An 8,227-nucleotide genomic window follows, 5' to 3' on the forward strand; every position below is an offset into this window, starting at 1 on the left:
ATTTTCAGCACCAGAGCAGCCCAGTGATGCCAGTGGCAGCTGCTTTCCATAGTGCAGCTCTCTGGGCAATACCTGCACCTGGTGCTAGCAATTGATTCTCTCTCTGGTGGGGGTCAGCCCCGCCCTGTGGCTGCAGAGCCGGCCTCACAGGGGAGAAGGCACAAGAGGCGCAGCACTGAATAGACATCAGGCCCTTTTCCAGGCTCCAGGCCACAGACAAAATCCAGTGGGTCTCTCCAGCTCAGTTTGTGCTGCTTCATGTCACCGGCAGCCCAGAGGATCTCTCTAGGGATGGGGCTGCTGTCTACATCGTGTTGCAACAGAAATGCACTGAGGAGAAAAGTCTGCTTGGTTCTTCTTCTCCTAGGTTGGTTCTGCTTGGTTCTTCTTCTCCTCTTCTTCTTCTGCTCCATTCCCAATTTGGCCCCTTCTTGGTTCTTCAGGGGTGCAGGCCAAGAGGGATCCAATTATTAGCAGTAGCATTGACATTACAGTAGCATCGAGGGGCTTGATCTGAGATCGGGGTCCCATTCTGCTGCTACTCATCGAGATCCAGCAACTGGCCAGCAGAGCTAAATCTAACTGGACAAGACAGACAGTGGTGGGAGAGGGACGCAGCCCAGGGAGTAGATCCTCAGTGGGTGTAAACTGTCCTTGCTCCCCTGGCTCCCTCGCCTTTCAGAGGGGCGAAGTGACTTGCTAAAGGTCACACAGCAGGTCAGTGGGAGAGCTGGGAAATCCCAGGCCTGGCAGCCACGGAGGGCCAGAGCCTAGTGCGCACTGAAATTACAACACAGTGTTGTGTGGCACTGAGTCTTGCAACCTTCGTTCGCTGTATTGGGGTAAGGCTTTTTGGGCTGGCTGCCCTGGAGTCCTGGAGTCTGCATGCAGGAGCCCATCCTGGCAGTGACTGTGTGTGCGATCTGCAGCAACTCACGGCTCCCATCCTTTGTCCTTTCCCTGCCCTACGGGGACGGAATGGACAGGATGATGTGCTTCCTGCAGCCCAGAGCCACCTGAGCATGGCCGGCACAGGCAAGAATAAGCACCCAGGGGTAACTCCTAGAAGCCCAGAGATTTCTAACTAGGTCCTTGCTCTTTGGAACCCGGGTATGGTCCTTTAATTGCAGCCCCTAGTCCTGGCCCATCCTTCCTGCCCCACCCCCACCCCCTGAGCACACTAGGCCTGGAGCCCGGTTGCTTCAAAGTGGAAGGCTGAATGGGATATAAATAGGATGGTGCCGGCTTCCTTAAATTAAGCATTTGCTGGCACCCCTGTGCGATGGCACAATGAGGCATGCTCGGGCAATCCAAGCAGAATTATTACTTTATTGCCTTTCACAAATATGGCTGAGCAGAACCGCTCAGGAAACAGGAGATCGGATCTGAAAGGTGGTAATGGCTGAGAGACAGGGCCAGCCAGGCAGAGAGACAGGGAGCACACGGAGGTGGGGAGAGCTCAGGCAAAGTGTCTCCAAATCACACACCTCCAGGGCTGTGGGCTCCTGACAGGGGCTCAGCGCACTAATAATCAAGGGCGGAGATGAGTGCCCCTCTCATCCCAGGCAGCCCTGGCTTTCACTGGCGCCTGCTTGGCTTACAGCCGCGGCTCCAGCCCCTACAGCCACTGTTGGCTCTGGCCTCAGAAGTTTGCTCTCAAATAGCAGCTGACAGAGCTTGCTTTTTTCGCTAAGCGCCTGCAACTGGCGAGCCGTATCCTTTCTGCCATTACTTGAGCGGATCAGCGCCTGGCCAGCCGGCACCATGTCTTTGCCTTCACGTCTCGGTGTCAAGGGGACCCAGACTCCATCCCCGAGCATACGGCCCAGCAGGTCAGGTCTGCCTTGTCCTACCCATGGGGTTGGCATGGTGGCAGATGCATGTCCTGCTCCTGTTGGTGGCTGTCACCTCACTATACTGTGTGTGCTATGGCGTGAGTGTGCCGAGGCATGCCAGTGCCTCTCACTCTGCAGCACAGCAAGGGGAGGTTCACGGCAGGCGTAGGGCACATAGCCACGACCACACTGACGCAACAGGCAGGGAAGGAGAGCCAACCCCACGGGTGGGAGATGGTGGCAGCAGCCAACAAGTGCAGGTGTGGGAGAGTCAGAAAACAACTGATCTGTCCTGGGTGCTGAACTATTCTATAGCACTTCTCAGCCATAGAACTCAAAGGGCTTCACAACATTATCCCCATTTTACAGATGGAGAAACTGAGGCAGAGAGCAGGGAAGTGTCATGCCCAAGGTTCCCCAGCAGGCCAGTGGCAGAGCACAGACTAAAAATCAGGTCTCTGGCTTCCCAGGCCAGTGTGCTATGCACTAGGCCACACTGCCTCTCCATTGAGTACTGAGAGGGCGATAGGAGACAGCGAATCAGTGATGAGTTTGTAGTGCAATCTGATAGTTAACAGGCTCAGTGTCAGGAGGGGCTATATACAGAGATGCATCAGCTGTGGTGTGACCACATCACAAATCCAGCTCTGGATTCTCAGCTGGTGAGAATGGCAGAGTGCCACGCCAAGTGCAGGACTGGCCCCCTGCATTTGATGCCAGAGCCCCTCCTGGCCGAAGAGAGTTTGGCAAAGGGGAGGGTGTTCAGGGGAGCGCTCCGGAGGTGGAAGGGATCGCTTTATGAGGGAAGATTGAAAGAAATAAATAGCTAGAACTCGGCTAAGAGATGGTGAAGGATGGGGCACATAAGAGCCTACAAAGGTCTGAGGGCTGTGAGCACCAAGGAGGCCAAGGGATTGTTTATGTGGCACGTATGGGGAAGGCCTAGGATTAACGGGAACAAAGGGAACATTTAATTTGAACATCAGGGGGGCCATCCCAACAGTGAGAGATGCTAGACTAGACACAGTCTCCCTTGAGGAGTGGAGGTTGCTCTTGCAATCCCGCCTTGTGCCTGACTGAGGCCCCTCATGCCTGATCCATTCCCCTCTTGCACCCTCCCCCCCGTGACCTCAGGAAGTCCCTCTTGTGCATTGTCTGAGCCCTAGCACTGCACACTGGAGCCACTAGGCCACCAGAGAGAAAGAATTGCCTGGTGGTTACAGCACTGGTCCTGCAGTCAGAGGTTCCAGTCCTGGCTCATCTACTGCCTTGCTGTGTGCCTGTGGGCATGTCACTTCAGCTGTGCATGCCTCCCTTTCCCCTCTGGTCACATGGAGAATAATAAAACTCCCTGCCCCATAGGGGGGTTGTGAGGGTCAATTCATTAATGTTTGTCAGGTGTGTTAGCTCCTGAGATGGCAGGGGCTAAGGAAGGAGATAATCAGAGTAATTCTGGGGTTCTCTAGGGCCCATTCTGTCTCTTTCCCTCGCTGTAGTAGGTGAGATGTCACATCGATTCATTCTGAAGAGCCCTAAGCTGCCTTTATTTTCCCACTAGCCCTGAAGTCTGTGGAACAAAGGAAGTGTCTGCGTCCAGCTCCCCACGTACATCTCGACCTGGGCTCTGCTTTTAGTCACTGTCCTGTACAAACCGAGCCATTTCTCAAATCACAGCCATGCCCAGCACTCGAGTCTCCCTCGCGCGTTTCTCTTCTCCAAGCATCCTAGCTTTCTGCTATCTGATTTAGTATCATGCTGCTCTATCCCTCCCAGTCTTGCCTATTAAATGGCTCTTCCATCCTAAAATCATAGACATGCAAAACTTCCTTAATTCTTACTTCCTACGAGCCTAAAAACTGAATCTAGCCAGCATGGGCCAGATCCTGTGCTGATGTGAAACAGCGTCGCATCATTGATTTCAATGGTGTAAATGGGTCTACTCCTCTTGAGTTTAATGGCTTTGCACTGATGGCCATCAGCTCAGAATCTGGCCCAGGTCAGGAAAACACTGGAGCACGTATATGTACTCATCCCTACGCAGGAGAACATGCATACAGTGCAGACACAAATTGCTTACCTTTAAGCATGCTTGGTAAGCTGGGTGCAAGCAAACAATACATGGCCAAATGCAAAGTGATACATCTGGAAACAAAGAACATAGGCCATACTTGCCGGATGGGGGGCTCTATCTCAAGAAGCAGTGACTCTGACAAAGATTTGGGGGTTGTTGTGGAGAATCTGCTGAATATGAGCTCCCAGCATGACGCTGTAGCCAAAAGAGCTAGGGTGATCCTGAGAGGCACAAACAGAGGAACCTCCAGTAAGAGTAAAGAGGTTGTTTTACTTCTATATTTTTTCTCTGGCGTGACCACTGCTGGGATAGTCTGTCCAGTTCTGGTGCCTGCAGTTCAAGAAGGATGTGGATAAATTGGAGAAGACTCAAAAAAAGCCACAGGAATGATTGAAGGATTGGAACCCCTGCCTTATAGCGATAGTCTCCAGGAGCTCAATCTATCTATTTAACAAAGAGAAGGTTAAGGGGTGACTTGATCACAGTCTATAGCAGGGGTCGGCAACCTTTCAGAAGTGGTGTGCTGAGTCTTCATTTATTCACTCTAATTTAAGGCTTCGCATGCCAGTAATACATTTTAACATTTTTAGAAGGTCTCTTTCTATAGGTCTATAATATATAACTAAACTATTGTTGTATGTAAAGTAAATAAGGTTTTAAAAATGTTTAAGAAGCTTCATTTAAAATTAAATTAAAATGCAGAGCCCCCTGGACCAGTGACCAGGACCCGAGCAGTGTGAGTGCCACTGAAAATCAGCTCACGTGCTGCCTTCAGCATATGTGCCATAGGTTGCCTACGCCTGGCCTATAAGTACCAACATGGGGAACAAATAACTAATAATGGGCTCTTCAATTTAGCTGACAACGGTATAACATGATCCAATGGCTGGAAGTTTAAGCTAGATCCATTCAGAGTGGAAATAAGGTATTCAGAATTTTTCCAGCATTGGCAATGTTTAAATCAAGATTGGAGGCTTTCTTAAAAGATCTGCTCTGGTTGACAAAAGAATTAATTCAGGGATGTCCTGTGGGTTGTGTTACAAGGGAGACCTGACTAAATTATTACAACCATCCCGTCTGGCCTTATAAACTATGAATCTATTAATCTGTAAGTCGCATTGATTTTGAGCATATACTTAAAGTGAAGCACATGTTTAAATGCTTTCCTGAATTGGGGGCCTGAGAGATGGTGCTGCAGTTGGCAGTGCTACTCCTCTGTGAGTAGTTAGGTCCTTGTCTTTATATGTATTTGTTCAAAGAGCTGTACTGGAGACATCGGATGCCCTCTAAATTCTACACAAGCCTGGAAGGGGATTGGGGGCAGCCAGTTTGTGAAGGTAGCAGGCAAGGGGTTTTACATGCAAAAGCAAAGACAACAAATACGCCCTCCAACCCGCTGCACATCTTGTGCACTAGCATTCATTCAGCTCTCCTGTTGCTCTTCAGTCTTCTCACCTGACAGATGAAACCGCAGCTTCAGGTTCCTTTCTTGGTGATTTTCTGAGATATGGAACATACAAGAAGACTCCGAGAGCAAGCCCCAGTCTCCACAGGCCCTGTGCTTAACTGACACCGTCAGTCATTTCGATAAATTGCCCCAAAATAGACATCCTGTCGGGTCTGCTTTATGAGAGGGTGATTGTCTGTCACTGATTGTCTGATGGATGGCTGTCCAGGGTGATTTTAAATGCACACAAGTTAATTCAGGTTGCTCTTTGGAATAGCTGGTCAAATTGAGCATTCACAAGACATCAGAGGCAAAAATGAGCAATGTGCTCTGATTTCTTGTTTGCCTTTCTTACAAGTGTCCCTAAAGGATTCAAAGAAATCCATGGAATGGAATGAGTTAAAGCTTTTCTCTTGCATTTGTAAAACAGACTCAACTTTTTGGAAAGAAAGGAGTTTGGGCTTTTGAGACAGAACAATAAATAATGCACTTTGTTTTACATGAATTAGATTGCAGACCTCATCTGGCTAGTTCTTTTGAACTGGAAGGCAATTGAGCACCTTTTCTCCCCCTAGGAATTTGTTAAATGTTACAGCATTGTCTTCTTAGCATGCCCCTGGCTCTAACTAGATAGCAAATACCTCCGAGCCTTGCTGGGACCTACACACTTAGAGCTGGGAACTAGTATTCTTCCCTCTCATGTAGAAAAGAGAGAAAGAATTAGAGAGGTGAAGGGGAAATTCACAAATTCCTCGATCCCAAGGCCAGAGAGGACTATTGTAATCAGCTAGTCTGACCCCCAGTATTGCACAGGCTGGAGAACTGCCCCCAAATCATTCCCGGAGCAAAGCTTTTAGAAAAACAGCCAATCTGGATTTAAAAATTGTCAGTGATGGAGACTCCACCATGCTCCTGGCTCAATTGTTCTAATGGGAAAGAAAAGAAAGATAGAAAGAAAGTCTTAGTTTCCTGGTCAGATTTCCCCTCATCCAGTCATTCACTTCCGATCACTTGGTCAGTTGTTAATTGTGTGACTAGCTTGAAAAACTGGAAGAAAATAACAACAAACGCCCCTGCCAATTGCGTCCTCTCAGCCTGTTTCTGCGCAGCCTGCACTTGTTTGGGGGTGATGTGTGGGTGGAGGGGTAAATCAAAGAACATACCGAGGCCAAACAGAAGGAGGGCTCCAAGTTACCTTGTGTGGCTGGGGGCTGCTTTGTACAAGCCCTGAATTAGGGCTCTAGACTCTGTGCAAAGGAGAGAGGAGGAAACAAGTGTCTCTATTTCACTTGATTCCTTCACACTTATCTTCCCTCCCCCGCTTTGCGCTTTGCTTTAATCTCCCTGCCTGCTCGGTTTGTTTATTAAAAGCCACGCGGAGCAGTCAGCCCCTTTTCACATATTCAGACTTTTTCGTCTTGCCCACGAAGGACATTGAATAATTCAAAAGCAGCAAAACCTGCTCAGCCAGGCCACTCGGGCTGGTATCAAACGGAGAAGACAGCCCTGTCTTCCCTAGACAAGCCAGCAGCAAAGAGGTAGATTTTTGCTGCCCCAGAGCTCCCGGGGAGACTGCAGGAGGGTGGGCTCAGAGTCTGGATCGGGCTAATAAAATGAGTTCTGGGGTGAATCGCCCCCTCCAGCCGCCCTATTCAACTTTAAAAGAGGCTGAACGGCCAGAATGGGGAGTGGGTGCCCGGCATCTAGCACTGCCTGGCTCCCAGTACAATCTCGTACCAGTCTTTCCATCTGCCGGGAAGAATAGGATTAGACACCGAGGCGATGTGTAGGCTTAGCAAGCCTTAACCAAGCAACGGATCCCCCACCCCCCAGAAGAACGAGGGAGAGGGGTTAGCACCAGCCCTTTGATTCTGGGGAAGACAAGCAGGTGCCCAAGGGGCAGCATTGCAGAGCCAGGTCTCCTGCAGCCCCCAGGACGGGCTGGGCTGCTTTGCCCAGGCGGGCACAGGGAAGGGAAGGGAAGAGAAGGGAAGGGCGCTTGTGGCAGGAGATGCCGATGGAGAGCAGTCGCTTACCGGGGCAGCAGAGGACCTGTTAGCGGCTGGGAAGCAGCTGTCCCCTCCCGGGCCAGCCTCTTCCTCGCCTCCCCATCGGAGCCAGGCAGAGGCGAGAGGAGTTGGGCTGCCTGCTCGCTGGCTGGGGAGCTGCTGCCTCCGCCCGGTGCTGGAGGGGCTCTGCCTCTCGGTCCTCGGCTCTTGCATAAGTAGCTGCCCACCGCGCTGGTGCTGAAGGCTCTTGATTTGCTCAGCTGCCGAGCGGGGCTCTCCCGCTCCCGCGCCCTCTCCCTGATGCTCGCGGGTTGGAAACTCCTCCAAAGGCGCCCAAGCCAAGCAGCTGGCGCGGGCGGGCTCAGCAAGGAGCTGTCCGAGCCCGGGGTGCTGATCCCAAGCGGCGGGCGCCACTGGGGACTGTCCCGCTCCGACGGGGGCGGGTGGCACGCAGCCCCACGGCTCTCACCCACCTAAGGGACAGGGTCTGCGGGGGCAGCTGGCTCATGGCACCGGGGGGACACCTAAGGGCTCCCCCACAGAGGAGCCCGGCCGAGAGGCCCCACTCAGCCCCCCCCCCGGCACCCCTGCCCTCAGGCCCCATACTGCCCCCCCCAGGCACCCCTGCCCCCGCACCCTCCCGCTGTAGCCTGGCCACAGCCGCAGTGGCAACAGGAGCACAGAGCCCTTGGCCCAGTGACAGGGCACAGGCTTTGCCAGGGGCTCCAGGGGTGCGTCCATGAGGCTGCCATGGAGCCTGCATCTCCTTGGGTGTCAAGGCCCTGAGCTGTCCACGGGCCATAAGTTGGCTGGGCTGGAAGGTCACATCAGCCTCCAGTGCAGCTCCCCACTTTGACCCCTGGGG

General features: G+C 52.1%; 1 protein-coding gene across 2 annotated transcripts in view; it reads right to left on the minus strand.

Moving 5' to 3' along the window:
- GRM2 (glutamate metabotropic receptor 2) overlaps nucleotides 1-7,441 on the minus strand; it is a 75,090-nt gene extending 67,649 nt beyond the window's left edge. For both annotated transcript variants that reach the window (XM_030570736.1, XM_030570737.1), the window contains exon 1: nucleotides 7,390-7,441. The gene's annotated coding sequence lies outside the window, so the exon portion shown is untranslated. The remainder of the gene's footprint in view (nucleotides 1-7,389) is intronic.
- Between the last annotated feature and the right edge of the window lie 786 nt (nucleotides 7,442-8,227).

Source organism: Gopherus evgoodei, chromosome 7 (assembly GCF_007399415.2).
Source record: "Gopherus evgoodei ecotype Sinaloan lineage chromosome 7, rGopEvg1_v1.p, whole genome shotgun sequence".
NCBI lineage: Eukaryota > Metazoa > Chordata > Testudines > Testudinidae > Gopherus > Gopherus evgoodei.